The 17,925-nt window shown below is 43.5% G+C and overlaps 1 pseudogene; it reads right to left on the bottom strand.

The window, feature by feature from the left end:
• Positions 1-14,404: 14,404 nt before the first annotated feature.
• Positions 14,405-16,269, bottom strand: LOC138520574 (zinc finger MYM-type protein 1-like; annotated as a pseudogene).
• Positions 16,270-17,925: the final 1,656 nt, after the last annotated feature.

The following is a 17,925-nucleotide window of genomic DNA, read 5'->3' as shown; positions in this document are numbered from 1 at the left end:
CTTTTCTAAATCCTCCCATGTCTCTACTGAATTAGGATTCATTACTTCCTTTTCCATACGATCATTGTTGCGTGCTCTTTGCCTTCTCATCATCAAATTCTCTTCTTTTCCTTCCTTCCTCTCTTCTTTTCCTATCTCTTCTCTCATCTGTCCTTTGTATATCCTCATCTTTACGTCTTTTGCCTTTGGTTATCTTTTAATTTCTGTTCTTCTCAATTTACCCTTTGCCTCACGTCCTCAATGCTCTTACCATCAAGTTTGAGCAAAATCTGACCACCCATCCATTCGTTCTGTATAAATGCAAACTCATCAGTCTTATCTTTTTCTTCTTTCCATCCCTTTATGTCCCATCCTATATTTAGAGATATACTTGGTTGTTCGCTTCTTCCCTTATCGCGTCCCTCCCTGTCCCTCAGGACCTTAGCGATTACATCTCTCTCAATAATTTTCTTTGAATCCTCGTCGCGGTTTTGAACATGTGATTAATTTCGCCAGGTTACTACACCCCGTTACTACCTGGAGCTTTCTTAATGGGTAAAGCCCATTATCTGTTTTACTCTTGCCTTCTGTTCTAGACGCGGCGGGTGGAGCAGAAGGCTCCTCACCCCCCTCTGCATATTCTAAGTATCCCATCTACAGGAGGCAGGTCTTCTCTCTCTCCTCCTGATACATTTTCTAGAGCTCTAAGCTCGCTAGTCGCTTGTCTAACCTTTTTTCCGTATATGCAGCATGCAAGTATATTGTCATATGCTGCAGAATTGCCTTCAATAGTGATCTCCCTTGTGGTCATGGCATGAATATTTTGTCTGATATGCCCTTAACCCATTCTGCACTGTACTGCGTAAGCTTGGGTGAGTGCTTGCAGAGATGTATAAGCAGAGTAATATCCTCCATTTTGACACGTCACTCTTTGACTGTCAATACTCACCTTTACACTTTGCAAAAGATACGTTTCAGAAAAACAAAATAATATGAGCGTGCACCACTCGTTGCAGGCTCAAAACCTTCTATATCACAATTTTACTTCAATCTATATTTTCACTAAATACCATCAATTCAAAACCAACAAATAAATAATGAATTTACAATTCTTGTGTTCTCTTTTTCACCTTTATCAATTGTTCTATTGTTTTTTCACCATATATAATTCACATAAAACAGATGGACAAATGGACATACTCGACCGGTCACCTATAGCTCTCACAGCGGCTTGTTAGAGATTTTTGTGAGGTAGTGGTTTCATCGTCAAACCAGATATTGAAGTCTCCAAGGATGATCAGATGGTTGTGCTCGATAGCTTAAAATAGAAAAATTGAACTTACCGGAGGTCACCTATAAAAACTATCAGATAATGGATGAGTATCTTCAAAAATTTGAGGAAGAGTTAAAAATGAAAAAACAGAGGAAATTCATCCGAGATGAAAATGATTATTTACAAAAAAGAATTTATACATTTCAAAGGAAATATGATCAAAAACCACTGTATAAAACTAAATCATCAACAAAACCGGGAGCTACAAAAATTGTTAGCCCACAGGTATCGTCGTTATCATCAGACTTAGACTCTGCCAGTGATGTTGAGCAAAGAATAGAGTCTAGAGATGAAGAAGACAATACAATACTGGGAGAAGAAGACACCCGAGAAAATGAACAGGAGTGTCCTTTTTTGGAAGAGCTACGGCTACACAAAAAAAGTCAAAGATCAAATGCAATGAACTCAAATACCAACGTAAGGTCACAACGAAATATTTTGACAACAGTATCAAGCGGTGGAGAGGTAAGAGAGGAGGACAAAAATGACCAAAGAAGAAAACAAGGAATGCTAACAAGATCACAGCTGAGAGGGAATCAGAGATAGACATAGTTCTCAACCTTTCTAACCAGGAAATAGATACTGATTTAAATTCAGCATTAAACAAAGGTCTTTCCTTTAGCCCTTCTAACAAAATGGATTATTTTCAGATGCAACTAGATCTTTACAGATTTTGTAGGAAATTAAAATTAAAGAAATACTTTGAGGAGAATCCCAAGCAAAAAACTCAAATTGAAGTGATACCAACCCCTTCAGCATTAACGGAAGTCCTTGTAGAGCAAACAGTTGATCTATTGAATTTAGCTGGAGAAGATGAAATTACAGTACAACAATATATTGAGGAGCAAGAAATAGACACTTTTCTATCAGAAGAAACAAAACTTAAACCAACTTCTAGATTCACACCAAATTTCAACTCAGAAAATGTGATTGACCTTTTCCATAAAGCTGTGAAAGAGGATCTAAGGAAAAATTATTTAGGAAACCAAAAAAACAGGATAAATTACAACCTGACACTAAAAGAATGGCATGCAATTCAAAAGTTATCTAGAAATGAGGAACTTATCGTAAAAATGGCTGACAAAGGAGGAAAACTGGTTCTAATGAACAGACAAGACTATATAAGGGAAGTCTCTAAGCAATTAAATGAACAACAAAACTATGAAACACTGGAGCAAAATCCATTAAAGCAAATAGCTCAAACTTGGAATGAAATGAGCAAAAATTGGCTTGAAATTGGTCTCTTAACAGAGGAGGAATACAGATATATGAACGTTCAGAATCCAGTAATGTCTACGATTTACTTCCTCCCAAAGATACACAAGAAATATAATGAATATCCAACTTTTAGACCCATAATAAATGGAATAGGTTCGATCACGGAAAAAATTTCACAATTCATCGACATACATCTGCAACCGCTAACAATGCAATTGGCATCTTTTATAAGAGACACAAAACATATTATTCAACAATTGGATTCAATCCCTTGGCAAAACAACTACAATCTGGCAACGTTAGATGTTGTATCACTATACACAAGTATAAACCATAATCAAGGAATCACTGCTTCTGAATTCTTTTTGAAAACAAGATCGGTATCATATAAAGAGGAGAACAATATGATTTTGGAAATGTTAAACTTTGCCTTACAGAACAACATATTTTGCTTTAACCAGAAAGTCTATAGGCAAAAGCAAGGCACCGCGATGGGGTCAAAATTTGCGCCACATATGCCAATTTATTTATGGGTTATTTTGAAATCAAGCATGCCTGGAAGCACAAGGCCTTTACCCACTCCAAGAATATCATCTTTTGGGGTAGGTTTATCGATGACGTTTTTGTGATTTGGGAAGGAAGCCAATTAGAATTTGATCAGTATGTGGAATAGCTAAATGAAAATGAATACAACCTAAAATTTACAACCAATTTTAGCAAAGAAAAAATTCAATTTCTAGACCTTGAAATTTATGCAGCACAAGAAAAAATCCTCACAAATTTATATGTCAAACCAACTGCTGGAAACAGCTTACTACATGCTCAAAGCAATCATCCAAAACATATCATATCAAATATTCCATATGGAGAGGTACTGAGAATCAAGAGGAACTGTAGTACAAAAGAAGCATTCGAAACCAATATTGAAAGAATGATCACAAAGTTTACACAAAGAGGATATCAAGAGAAAAAAATCAAGGAATCAATTAAAAAAGCGGAAAGAATCTCAAGAGAGTATTTGTTGAGAGACAAACCAAGAAGAGAAAAACAACCTACCAAAACGAAATTTATTACCACCTATGGCTCAGATGCTTCGAAGCTAAGAAAAACCTTAACAAAACACTGGAGAATATTAAAATTGGATAATTCTCTACTAAAACATATAGATGAAAAACCAGGAATATGTTTTAGGAAAGCGCCAACATTGAGAAATAAGCTAAGTCCAAGTCATTTAAAATCTACGGAAAAGAAGGACATTAGGAGCATGTTCCATCACCAACCAATTTTTGGTTCATTTAAATGTGGAAGTTGTAAATTATGTTCGCAAATGGTTAATGGAAAGAAAACAATTATGTTACCCAATGGAAAAGAGCACAAAATGAAACAGTTCATTAACTGTAACAGTAAATATGTGGTGTATGTTATAGAATGTATTTGTGAAAAAATATATATAGGAAGCACAATAAGGAGTCTAAAAGCAAGAGTATTTGAGCACTTATGTGCCATAAGGAATCAAGATCTAAGGTATCCTTTATCGCTACACTGTCTAATGGAACATAAAAACCTAAATGTGGAACAATTGAAAATTTATGGAATAGACAAAATTGGAGATCTGCCTAGAGGTGGAAACAAGGAACAGATTCTAAGACAAAGAGAATCTCGTTGGATTTGTTTTATGGATACATGCGAGAATGGACTAAACTCTGAGAATGAGCTTTGTAATTGGCTCTAAGAGTAACCTGACTTTACAGTTCCCCCGGTTTTTTCATTTGCAGTATGAAATACAAATATGAAGTTTTTCGTGATATTTTGGTTCATCTTGTAAAAATGTGACATTTAAAGTGGCAAGTGAGATGAACGTTGGTACGTGAAAACATTTACATGATTGTTAATTTGTAAACGTGATAAATTGCACACTAGTACGGTAAACATGCACATTAGTAAGGTATAACATTAACATCAATGTTAATTTGTAAATGTGACTTATCTCAAAACTAGTTTTACATAAAAAATCTAACAATAAGAACATGATGAAGCAAATCATGTGTATTAATGATTGCGGCATCAAAAATGGCCGCAGTAACGCATGAAAATGCGTGATGACGTCACCGCGCACACGTAAAAATGTGCGTGATGACGTCACACGTAAATAGAATATAACGCGCGATTCACTAGTAAATAGAGCGCGAGAATAGGAGCCAGAGTGACAAGCGGATCACTGCAGCACACAAGGTAAGCTAGGAAAACCCCAAATTCCCTCTCTTGCTTAAAACCTTGTCAGCACACTGAAATGTAAACTCTCTAGCAATATAATTTAATTCCACTAGATACCCTAAATTAGACTAATATATGTTCTCTTATTGTAACAGGGTAAACAAACACCCGAAGGAAATAGAATAGTAAAACCTTCAGGAAACACAAAAAGAATTGAGGCAAAAACATACTTGGTGAGTGTCAATTCCTTGGAGATATATTTTATCAATGATTTGTCTCTTGAAAAAGGTTGAAAATGTAAGAATGAAAAATAAGTAAAAAAGATGTTTTTTTTCTTAAAACAACTGATTCTTTCTTTGGCGAATTATGCTTTACTAAATATATATGTTTTTGTTTTTTAAAGATAAAACTATTACCACATCTCTCCTGAAGATCCTTTGTGATTTAAACAAAGGTGAAACACGTGTAGAGAGGAAATATTATATTTGAAGAAGGAAAAAAATGTAAAAAAGAAATAAAATATAAAGGATTTTTGAAAGAACAATCAAGTGTGGAGACAATTATTTGGCACTCATGGATAATATGCAAAGGGAAGTCGCAAGTGGAAATGCAAAGGAATTTGATAAATGACTTAACTCTACCAGTGGCAACCAAGGTATTGATGCAATACCACAGCTGACAAAACCCTTCAAACAATATAAAAAGCTAAAAAGAAGGAATTCGCCGGGAACAAAGCCCAAAAAAAGGTTGCCAACAAAGTGTTTAAAGTGTGCTCGATGGCTAGGGTTGTGATTGCTTCAGTAATGATGCGTGCCAGGAGCAGATGAATGAAGTGAGCGAATGAGTGCGTGAAGCGGATGAGTTGAATGCGTGGAAAGCACGAGTGCATTGAGCAGATGAGTGCACAGAGCGGATGAATGCATAGAGCGGAGAAGTGAGGAGAGCTGAGGAGTGAGGGAGTGGATGAGTGCGGGGAGCTGGTGAGTGCAGGGAGCTGGTGAGTGCAGAGAGCAGATGAGTGCCGGGAACGCGTGAGTGCGGGAGCGGAGGAATGCGGGGAGCGGGCGACTGCGTAGGGTGGGTGAATACGAAATACAGGTGCAGACAGGACTGCATGCGTGGGGCAGACAGGAGTGCATGCATGGGACAGAATGGAGCGTGCAGGGCGGACCTGAGCGCGCGGGGCGGACTGCAGTGCATGAGTGCGTCGAGCAGACCGGAGTGTCTAGCACACACGGGGACGCATGGAATGAACAAAAGTACATAGAACGGACTGGAGTGCATAGAACTGCGTGACGTACATAGTATGTTCTGGAATGCAGGGAACGTTTGGAAGAACATGTAACCCATCATATCACACCCCACGCTTACTCTCTTCTTTACACCACCACTCAACTAGAACACAGAAATACTATGACACCATTCGCTATAACTGTTCTCATACTAACATCTCCCGCTCACTCCCCATCATTCTAAGTAATCACTGCCAGTTACACACCCCCAGCCGGGCATTCTCCTCAGGCCTAGCGCAGCCACAGTCGGTCTGGATAAATCCTGCCAGAACGAACACATACCCCTGATCTCAACCATCACACCTACCGCTAAGAAGCAGCTATTTCACGAATACCGCACCGGCTGCACACATACCCGGTGCACACACGCGCCGTTGACTCTCCCTACTCTCTCGACTGACCTAAACTTCGGTTCCCAAGGACGTTCAACCTACCAGCGCCTTCAGACCATACCAATGGTATTTAAGGCGCTATATAAATGCAAAATAACATAACATAACAGTCCATGCTGCAGGACTGTCCTACCCCGATATGGGATGTGAACCAACCTCCTTAAACCCTCCTTTAACTGAGTTCGTCTTCTGCGTCACCCTTAAAGGGCTCTAGGTGTGATTCTTTCTGTTCCGTTCTTTAAAACGCAGGTAACCTGGGGCGTACTCTTTATCGTGGCCTCTCCTCACGATACCTCTTAATTGCATGGCCTCTCCTCAAGTCAATTTTACTCATTATTCAACGCTCATCATTTCTCAAGTTACGTTATCCCAAACTCCCTCCATTACTTATTTCCCCTTATCAACTGCCTATTCACACTTTTGCCACCTAACTCAGTTTTACTCACCATTTGTGTTTTTCAACTTCTGACTTTTGGGATCGTGCGCCTCTCTTCGGTAGCCTCTCTAACGTTCCGTTCCTTCATCTTCCTGTAGACCCGGGAGGGGTTTCTGCCTGAAAACAAGGAACCCGTCTAACCTACCTTGTACAAGACTTGCTTTAGACTAAACCGCTATCTACAGGGAGCTTCACGTCCTTTCAGCCAAATGGCAGAGGTTGTGCGATTTTCCGGGACCCCAAAGCTTACTTATCACGATGGGTATCTAACCATCCTATCTCTGCTACCATGTGAACTGGAGGATTTCCAGCCCTTTAAGGTGAGGTAGCAATACGGTTGAGATGGATGGGGATGCAGAAAGTATTGAAACATCAATAATTAAAACTACTCAGGTAGTTGGCAAAAGGATAACTGTTTTAATATCAATTATTCAAAACAGGGAGTACAACTGACCTCTCAACGTAAATCCTCCATCTCAATGCATCTTAAAAAAGCATTCTTTTATAGCAAAGAATCATCAGAGGTGACGTTAACCCACGTACTACTAACTTCATCCTACGTGGCAAACTACAAAAACCTAGTGGCAAGTGTGATAGGTTCTAGAAGGATCATCTAAGTATACAATCCATATTCGTCTAGGGTAGTGGAATAAAGTGATTTGCTTCTTAACATCAGGTGGGGCAACTAAGCCCTTCCCCTTAAACAGGTCACTATGAACGTCACTACATATACGACATTCCATTGGCTAAACAACTCTAGGATCCTAAATCATGCTGTCCTCTATCATTGGTTGGCTTCTAACCTCTGTCAGTACCTTCCCACCTACGTGTAGCAGCACGCAGGCTGAGCTTTCAGGTGCTGGTGAGCTCGTCTTAACCATAGCTTCCCACCAATTAGTATAACCATCCATCATCACCTCAGTGGTCTGCTGTCAATTATGACTTTGAACTCGTCCTTGGGAGTGTTCTTTGCTCTGGAGAATTCAGGGGAGTGAAGGCATGCTCTGCCCTCATGCGTAGGTGTGACCATCATACTCGTCCAACTTCTTCTCCCTACGAGACTGAAGAAAACAAAATCGAGCTATTGGTGCATTAAAATACTATTTTTCTAATAGACCTCTGACGTCTTCTTGTTCTTGTCCATGCCGTCTAAACAGGAGCTTCATTCTTTCACACGATTTGTATCCAATGTTTGTTGAGCCCAGCCTGATATAGCCTTGGCTTCTTGGCTCATCCAGCCTCGCCTTTCTGAGATTCGCCTGTAATTCACTTGTTTTCTAACTTCGACATACTGGAAAAGAGGCCTTCCTTCTTTTGCTCAGCTCTGCTATTGTACGTGGTGGAAACATCCATTCTTTACTGACTCGAATATATATGTACCTGTTGGCGCATTCCGCAATCTATTCACTATCAAGCTAGCCTCAACAATACTTCATCTGCTTGTGTTTCTTTGCATGTATACGTGTAAAGCAGCTTGATATCTTCATTTATTTCTGTGGCATAAGCATCTTCATCTTGATCCCAAAATGACTCTTATCTTTGATACTTTCTTGATGCCTTATAGAATGTCTGCATCCTCTAGTCTCTGCATCTGACACCCTTGCTCCGGCCCTTTCTGATTTTTGCAACCACTCCTTTGCCTCAGGATCCTTCCCCTCCCCTCTGAAGCACTCCCTTGTGCATCCTCTTCTCAAGAAACCCACAGCTGATCCTTCTTGTCCAGCTAACTATCGCCCAATTTCCATTACTCCCTTTCTGGGCAAACTCCTGGAAAAGTTGGCCATCTCGCAGCTTAACCTTCACTCCAATTCTGTTGGCTGTCTCCATGACCACCAGTCTGGCTTCAGAGCCGCCAGAAGCACGGAAACTGCTCTCCTGAACATCCGTGAAGATCTGCTCTCCAACCTTGACTATAACATTCCCTCTGTCCTCATCCTCCTCGATCTCTCTTCTGCCTTCGACACGGTCAACCATACCATCCTGCTCAACCGTCTCCGTGAAAACCTGGGTATCACTGATCAGGCTCTGGCCTGGCTGACCTCTTTCCTCTCAGATCGACCCTCCTAGGTCCAACTTGGATCCTTCCTTTCATCTATCTTCCTCTCTACCTTTGGTGTTCCCCAGGGGTCTAACCTCTCGCCCTGGCTTTTCAACCAATACCTGGCAACTCTTGCACACTGTATTGCCACTTTCTGCTCAAATTTCCAGTGCTATGCTGATGACACTCAACTCATTTTCAGGCTGCCCTCTGCCACCTTCTCTCCCTCTCTCATCTCTGATTGCCTAACTGCCATTCAAGATTGGTGCGCCGCCAATGATCTTTGTCTGAATGCCAGCAAGACGGAGATCCGCCTCATCGGCACACCTTCACCATCCTTTCCCCTCACTCTATGGCCGGCCTCCATTGGCCCTCCTCCTACCCCCACCTGCGAGGCTAAGAACCTTGGGGTCATCTTTGACTCCACCCTTTCCTTCTCCGCCCACATCTCTGAGGTCTCTAAAAAGTCAAATTTCCTACTGCACCTGCTCAGAAGTACTCTGCCTTTCCTCTCCTTTCCCCAGAAGCTCATGGTATCCCAAGCTCTGGTTCTCTCTTTGTTGGACTATTGTAACAGCCTCTTTCTAAATCTACCTGCCTCTACTCTACGCCCTCTGCAACTAATCCAAAAAAGGACAGCGAGACTTGTCCTTGGCCTCAAGCCCTGGGATCATATCTCTCCAGCTCTGAAATCTCTCCATTGGCTCCCAGTGGATGCAAGGATTAAATTCAAAACCCTCTGCATTGTCCACAAGGCTTTCTGGGGTCTGGGTCCAATATACCTGCAGCTATCCCTCCGCAAATATGTCCCATCTCATGCTCTTCGCTCCTCTACCTCTAACTCCCTCAGGGTCAGTCGTTTTTCAAAGAAACGAGCTGGGGGTAGATCTCTGTCTTCGGCTGGGGCCTCCCTCTGGAACAGCCTCCCTGCCACTCTAAAACTTGAGGAGAACCATCTCCAGTTCTGGAAGCACCTCAAGAGCTTCCTCTTTTCTTCTGCCTTCCAGGGCCGGTGCAAGGAATTTTGCCACCCTAGGCAAACTGTCGGATTGCCACCCCCCCCCACTCCAGGTTCTAACCAATCTCAACCAACTGTCCTCATTTTGTTACCGATTGTCGCAAACCCATTACCTCCACCGAACACATTGCTCACGTCTTCTGCTGTGGATGGATTCCATTGCACTTTCCTCACTCTCACATCCACTTACGGTGTTAGGTTTTAGAAGTCAAATTAAAACCTCTGTGTTTCATAAATACAGGTTTATTAAACAGGTCAATGATAGTATAGCAACAACAAATGTAATACTGAGGTATGTGGATCTAATCCTTTCTGTAAATTATACGTAGGCAATACAAACAGTAGGAAAAACGATGTTGATAATACTTGCTAGACACCTGTAAGCACATAAGCAGCACTACCTGATACAAAATACTAAACATGTCCCAATACTTACTACTTACTATGATATTTATAAATTCAACAATACTTTGCAATATGTTTCTTATTTTTAAAACACTTAAAAAAGTGAAAAACAGTGAGTGACTCTCCAAAACCATCCAAAATCCGAAGAAACAGTAGAAGTAGTGGGCCACCTGTTGACATGATATGATATGATATGATATGGCATTTGTAACGCGCCTATACTCAAGTGTTTCAAGGCGCGACGAGGCAGGGAGGGGGGAGCAAGGGGAGACAGACAACGATCCTACTAGGCCAGGTGTCATTCAGATCGCGCAAGTGCATGGGTAGGGGGGACGGGAAAAGTGTGAGGGGGAAAGGGAGAGGGGAAAGTGCAGTACAGGGTTAGTAACGAACAAGATAAATAATAAGGGCCAGCTGGTGGCAAGTGCAAGATAAGTGCAGACAAGTGCTGGGAAGGGGGGCTGTAGGGATACAGAGACAGTCCCGCAGTGCAGGGGTTGCCAGGAAGGCAGTGCAGGGGAGAGTGGCTGGGCCAAGGACCGAGATTGGTTAGTGGCCCAGTTGCTGATTCAGTACAGTTTCAGTGATTTAGCAGGGGAGAGGGGGAGAGAAAGCAGAAGCAAAGGGGAAGGTTTTGAGGTGCTTCCGGAACCGGAGATGGTTCTCCTCAAGTTTCAGGGAGGCAGGAAGGCTGTTCCAGAGGGAGGCCCCTGCTGCGGAGAGAGATCTCCCCCCAACTCATTGCTTGGAGAAGCGGCTGACCCTGAGGGAGTTGGAGGCGGATGAGCGAAGTGCTCGAGAAGGAAGATATTTAGGAAGGGAGAGTTGAAGGTATTTTGGCCCCAGAAGGCCTTGTGGACAATGCAGAGGGTTTTGAACTTAATCCTCGCTGCCACAGGGAGCCAGTGTAGCGATTTCAGTTCTGGAGAGATACGGTCCCTGGGCTTGAGGCCAAGGACAAGTCTCGCAGTCCTGTTCTGGATGAGTTGCAGAGAGCAGAGAGTAGAGGCAGGAAGATTTAGATAGAGGCTGTTACAGTAGTCCAGCTTCGAGAGAACCAGGGCTCTGGAGACAGTGAGCTTCTCGGGGAAGGAGAGGAAAGGAAGAATACCTCTGAGGAGGTGCAGCTGGTAGTGTGACTTCTTAGAAACGTCAGAAATGTGAGGAGAGAAGGAGAGTGTGGAGTCGAAGATGACCTGAGGTTTTTTGCCTTGCAGGTAGGAGCAGGAAGAGGGCCAAGAGAGGCCGGCCAGAGAGCTGCAGGGAAGGAGGGAGTGGGTGTGCCGATGAGTAGAATCTCGGGCTTACTGACATTAAGGCAGAGATCGTTGGCGGCACACCATTTCTGGATAGCAGAAAGACAGTCAGAGATGAGGGAAGGAGAAGAGGAGGCCGAGGGTAGCCTGAAAATGAGCTGGATATCATCCGCATAGCACTGAAAGTTGGGGCAGACAGCAGCGATGCGGTGGGCGAGAAGTGCCAGATACTAGTTGAACAGCCAGGGAGAGAGGTTAGAACCCTGGGGGACACCACAGGTAGAGAAAAAGATGTCAGACAGGAAAGACCCCAGTTGGACCTGGGAGGGTCGATTTGAGAGGAAAGAGGTCAGCCAAGCCAGAGCCTGACCAGTGATACCCAGGTTATCACGGAGACAGTTGAGCAGGATGGTATGGTTGACAGTATCAAAGGCAGAAGAGAGATCAAGCAAAATGAGAACACATGGAATGTTAGAGTCAAGGTTCGAGAGCAGGTCCTCATGGATGTTCAGGAGAGCAGTTTCCGTGCTTCTGGCAGCTCTGAATCCAGACTGATGGTCATGAAAGTTTCCTACAGATTCGGCATGGAGATTAAGCTGGGAGATGGCAAGTTTCTCCAGGAGCTTGCCCAGGAAAGGAGTGATAGAGATAGGGCGAGAGTTAGCTGGGCAGGACGGGTCGGAAGAGGGTTATTTAAGAAGGGGGTGCACAAGGGAGTGCTTGAGAGGGGATGGGAAGACTCCAGAGGTGAAGGAGTGATTGCAGAAGTCAGCAAGGGCAGGAGCCAAGGAGCCGATGTGGTCCTTAATAGTTTTGGAGGAGCAGGGGTGGACCTGTGTTGACGAGACTTTCATAGATCGGACTTGTCTCGAAACCTCATCAGCAGAAAAAAGGGGAAAGGCAGAGAAGGAGAGAGGAGGGGTGGCTGCAGAAGGGCCAGAGAACGGGCAGGGAATAGAGGGGGGAGGTGATAGGAGGAGAGTGAGGACAGGATGTCCTGAGTTTTTGAAATGAAGTGAGAGGCCAATGCCGTACAGAGGGCCTGGGAGGGGACAGGAGAGGTAGAGACTGCAGCAGGGTTGGCCAGCTCCTTGCAGATTTTAAAGAGTTCAGCCGAATTGGATAAGGGCTCTCTTCTTGGTGAGAACGGAGAGCCGGTATTGCCTTTGGAGCAGGCGACAGGCCAGTTTGTCAAAGGATGAACATGAAGCACGCCATTTCCTCTCTGCCACCCTGCACATGCGTTTAAGGGTGATGAGATCCGAGTCATACCAGCAGTTACATTTTGCTTTGGGCTTCAGGCGGATTCTCATGACAGGGGCAAGGATATCAAGAGTATCAGATATAGCAGAGTAGAGAGTGGAGAGGGCTGTGTCAGGGTGGGAGTCAGCTGAGGGGGGAAGAGGGGGCGAGAAGGTGGCAGAGAAAGCCTCAACTGACACACGCTTCATGGGTCGGATGACCGAGAAGGAAGATGGCAGTGATGAGGGTGGCTTTGCCTGTGGGGTAGGGAGGGTAAGGTGGGAGGAGAGGAGAAAGTGATCACTCCAGGAGAGAGGAGTGGAGAGAGGGACAGAGAGGGGAAGGTCAGAAGAGATAAGGGCATCAAGAGTGTGCCCAGCAGAATGGGTCGGCCCAGACGGGAGAATAGAGAGTGAGAGAGAGTCACAGAGGTCGCGAAAGAGTCCAGAGGGGGACAGGATGCATCCAGGTGGATGTTGAAGTCTCCAAGAAAGAGGAGTTGAGTGGTTGAGGACAGGAGTGAGGAGGAGAGGTCAGCCCACTCGGAGAGGAAGGAGGAAATGTGACCAGGTGGCCGATAGATAGTAGCCACGGTAAGGGAGTGGCTAGGAGAGAGAGAGAGTCGGCAGACAAGACATTCAAAAGAGGAGTAGGTCTGCGTGGGAATAGCAGTGGCAGGAATCCACTCAGGGAAGATAATGGCCACACCCACCCCCAGCACGGTTGGCCCTGGGCACGGAGAGGATCTTGTAGCCGTCAGGTAGGAGTGTGTCAAAGCTGGTGACAGAGCTGGCCGTGAGCCATGTCTCAGTGAGACCGAGTACGTCAAGGTCCAGTTCCTCAAGAAGGCGGCAGATATCAGAGGAATGTTTGACGGCAGAGCGAGAGTTAAGAGTGGCAATGTGGAGAAGGTTGCCATCTTTGAAGGACTTCCGGGGAGGGGTACAGATCAGAGGTACGCCCTGCGGAGGAGAAGAAGGAGCACGGGAGGGGGCAGGGAGGGAGGGTAGAGGCAAGGTAGCCGAGGACAGAGGAAGGGGGACAGCAGGAGAGGAAAGGAAGTTGATGAGGCATAGGAAGCGTCTATGAAAGAGATGAAGGTTGCCTGAGGGCCTTGGACCAAGACAGTCCCATTAGCGTAGACATTAATGATGGCCTTAGAGGAGTGGAAGGAGGACAAGAGGACATCCCAGCGGGTGCCACCATTAATGGGAGAAGAGGAGAAAGGAGAGAGCACAGAGACCATATGAAGGGTCCATAGGTCAGGTGAAGGCACGAAAAAGAGGATGTCAGTCAGAGTTTCCTTAGAGGAGGCACTGGTGTAGGTGTCAGCGATAGGGAGGCCTGGGTTGGAGACCAGGATGTCCTTTTTACACTTTTTCCTACCAGATTTAGTGAGAAGAGCAGGATAGTCAATGGAGAAACAGTTAGAAAAGATAGGTGAGATAGAGTGACAAACCATGAATCTTTTGTCTGAGTCACCAAAGCCATCAAGTATGATACATGACATATAAAACACACGTGTCTAGGAATGCATGTGACTTCATAGCAGATATGTGTTAAAACAAGTGAAAATGCACATTAGAAATTAACTTTCCGAGCTTTAATTTTTGCAAATGTGGAAACAAGGTTCTTGATATCAATGTGTTGAGCAATGTCATGCTCTATTGACAAGGTTGCTAGGCCAAAAAGTCTTTCTTGCATCATAGAAGATCGAATATAACTTTTGATCAACTTTAGCTTTGAAAAGCTTCTTTCGCCACTTGTCACTGAAACAGGCAGGGTTAAGAGAATCTGGAGAGTGATACATGTGTTGGGCATACTGTTTGACATATTATTGTTGCATACAAATTTCAGTACATCTTGTGGGTACAAATATGACCTATTTGGAACTCTTCTTGCAATTACTTTCAATTCATTGCACAAATCTGATGCATTAATGTCCTTCAAATCCCCATGTTGTAAAGCTTTCTCTAGCTTCAAGCAGTGGTCAAACATTTGATGTGCTGCCTCAGTATTCAAACTGTGTATGTTATAAAGGAAGCCAAACACAGAACTAATTTGATGCATTTGAGTAAATCTCTCTTCTACAGATTGAAGGGCTGCGTCAACAATTGCAAAAAAGAAGTTAACTTTGAAATTTTCCTTGGGGTTTTCAATAGGCTCATCATCTGCTTCATATGTGAACTGCTTCTTCTTTCTTCGAACACGTACAGAATGATCAAGTTCAAAGCACGCAGGAATTTCCAACTCTTCTGCCAGTTTACGTGCTTCAATAAGTACTTTCTCAAACCCTTCATCACTCCTGCACCCACCAAGAAACGTATTGGTTTCTTCCAGTTGTTGCATCACAAACATCAAGTGTTTTTGTCTGAAGTTGTTTGCTTGTCACATTTATCTCAAAGAGAATGTTGTGCCACACAACAAGGGAAACTACAAACCTGAAGCTAGAAATACCCTTTGCAAGACCTTGGGCATCTATGCGAGAGATATTACCAGATGATCCTGTTTGCGTGGTGTCATTTGATATCTCAACTAGTGCATCATGCACATCACGCAGCTGATATCGGAGCGGATTCGACTTTGCCATCTTGTGTCACTCAGTGGTTTCAATGTAAGATGTTTAACGTGGTGCTTTAGAACTTCCCAACGGCGTGTTGAACCAGAGAAATAAACATAAATACGTTGTACCATGTTAAAGAAAGCAGTTGCCTCCAAGCAACACTTAGCTGCATCATTAACAACCAAATTTAAAGAATGTGCACTGCAAGGAACATACACAGCACGGGGATTTACATCCACAATTCTTCGTTGTACACCATTTTCTTTCCCATATCACTTCCATTATCATAGCCTTGGCCACGCAGGTTTTCAATGGGCAAGGACATTTCTTGTACTTGGTGGAGAATAGTGGCTGTCATACTAGCTCCAGTTGTCTCTTTTAGTGGCACAAATCCTAAGAAAGGTTCTTTTATGCACACAGCCTCACAATGATCAGAATCCAACACTGACATGGTGGTCACATAGCGAACTATCATTGTCATTTGTTCAACATGGCTGACATCTGGTGTGCAATCTAGAATGATTGAAAAGTACTTGGCAGCCCGAACTGAGGCCAGGATTTCCTCTTTAATAGTTGTGGCTAAAAGCTGAATCAGTTCATTTTGTATATCTTTCCCCAGGTAGTGAATGTGTGTCTTTTTTTCTGTTATTTTACAAAGATGCTCACCCATCAGTGGGTCAAACAAAGCTAGATATTCAATACATTTCAGGAAGTTTCCATTACCAAATGTATGCAGTTTTTCATGTGTTCCACGAAAGGCCAGATTTTGCATACCGAGAACTCTTACTAAAGCAATCAGTCGTTCTAAGATTTGCTGCCAATACTTCTCTTCTTGCTTAATGAGGCGCACATTTTCTTCATGAATTGTTTTATTCTTTTTCATTCGCAGTGCCAGTTCCTGCCACTTTTAAATATTTTCTAAATGCTCCTTGCCTTCTTCATGTGCTGCTAGAATTGCAGACATGTTTATCCAGTCCCTTGACCCTTTATTAGCAAGAGATGAGGCATTGGCTGGATTACTGCAAAACAGCTTACAACAGAAGCAAAACACAGTGTCCATTGATATGGAATACTGTAGCCACTGACGGTGCACAGCATCTCCGTTGGGAAGCCTACGTTTGTAAAAGTTTGAGGAAAACTTTCTTTTGTTTCTATCTCTAGGGAAAAGAAACTGCATAACCTGTTCTGGCCCATGTTCTACCAGGATTTGTCGGACATGATCAATGCTTTTGGAGGGAACATTGTCCCAGGTAGCAGGATCACTATAGCTCACGCTGATGGAGGCATCAGCACTTTCACATCTTCTCAAATCTTGAACCTGCAATTCTTCATTCGGTTCATTCATTTTCTAGATTGAGAGTTTGCACTTCCAATTCTGCTTCCAATTGTGAGGCAGGAGCTATATCTGCCATCTCAACTTCAGTTTCAGGAGGATCCTTCGAACGATCTTCATCTTGATCTTGCAGTGGATTGCCTCGAAAATACTTCAGAAAATACTCTTCCTGTTTTGCTTTAGCTTTTTCCCTTTTTCTTCTGAGTTTACTATACTGTGACCCAGACAATGTCTTTCTATTTGCCATGATGCAGACAAGCTGAAAGAAAAGAAACCCAATGGATTACTCAAGCTAAATAAAAGATAACAATCCAGTGTTCTGCCCGGGTTTCCAAGAGAACATAAACACATAGCCATTGCTTACTGTGGCATGACATTTATCAAATGTATACACTGCAGAGAGCCCTATCTTCTCATATCTGCACTCATTAGCATTGCTACAAAGCAGCCTTTCCTACTCCTCCCAAAGTTAGCCCCATACCCCACTTCCTGCAGAAACACCAGTATTTCCATTCATTTCGGGCACGCTTTTAAATCTATCATTTTAAGAAATATCTGCCTGTGCCATGTCATCAAGCAACTGGGAAGGAGCAAAGACTCAGACTTGGAGAATGACAGAGACATTTCTGTTGCTTAGAGGCACTTTGCTTACACCCAAAGGCTACATGTTTAATCACTTGGATGGGACCATACCCCAGGGAAGAATACTGGCCTTTTGGAAAAGCTACGCTGGCCATTAAGCTTACAGGATTTTCTGCCTTTTGCTTATTTTTGCCCATAAGTGTAACAATACCCGAAATAAAGATTATGATACCTGTACATGTGGTTGACTGGAGTTTTCAATTGATCTCTGTCCACTTTGTGACAGTCTACAATCATCAACAAAAAAGCACCCATCAGCAATACTCCTGGTGACCACATTTCAGTGCAACACCCTCACATCAGCCCTGTGAGAATAACTGCATATGACAATAAGAAACAGATTCCACTCTGAGGCAAGTTCATGTCAACGATCATGTATCATATGACCACATCTCTGTGAGGGTGCTTGTGCCAAGCTGCAGAGGGGTTGGGCGGAGAAACACTGGCAGGCTCCCTGATTGCACAATATGGCCAGTGGATATGAACATCTGGATAGCTCTTTAGTCATGTAATTGCGTGCGTGTCATGATGCCTACCCCCGGGCATCAGGACCGAGGCCCTCAG

Source organism: Ambystoma mexicanum, chromosome 13 (assembly GCF_040938575.1).
Source record: "Ambystoma mexicanum isolate Mex_15411 chromosome 13, UKY_AmexF1_1, whole genome shotgun sequence".
In the NCBI taxonomy this organism is placed as follows: Eukaryota; Metazoa; Chordata; class Amphibia; order Caudata; family Ambystomatidae; genus Ambystoma; species Ambystoma mexicanum.
This window is presented reverse-complemented; position numbering and strand designations above follow the sequence as displayed.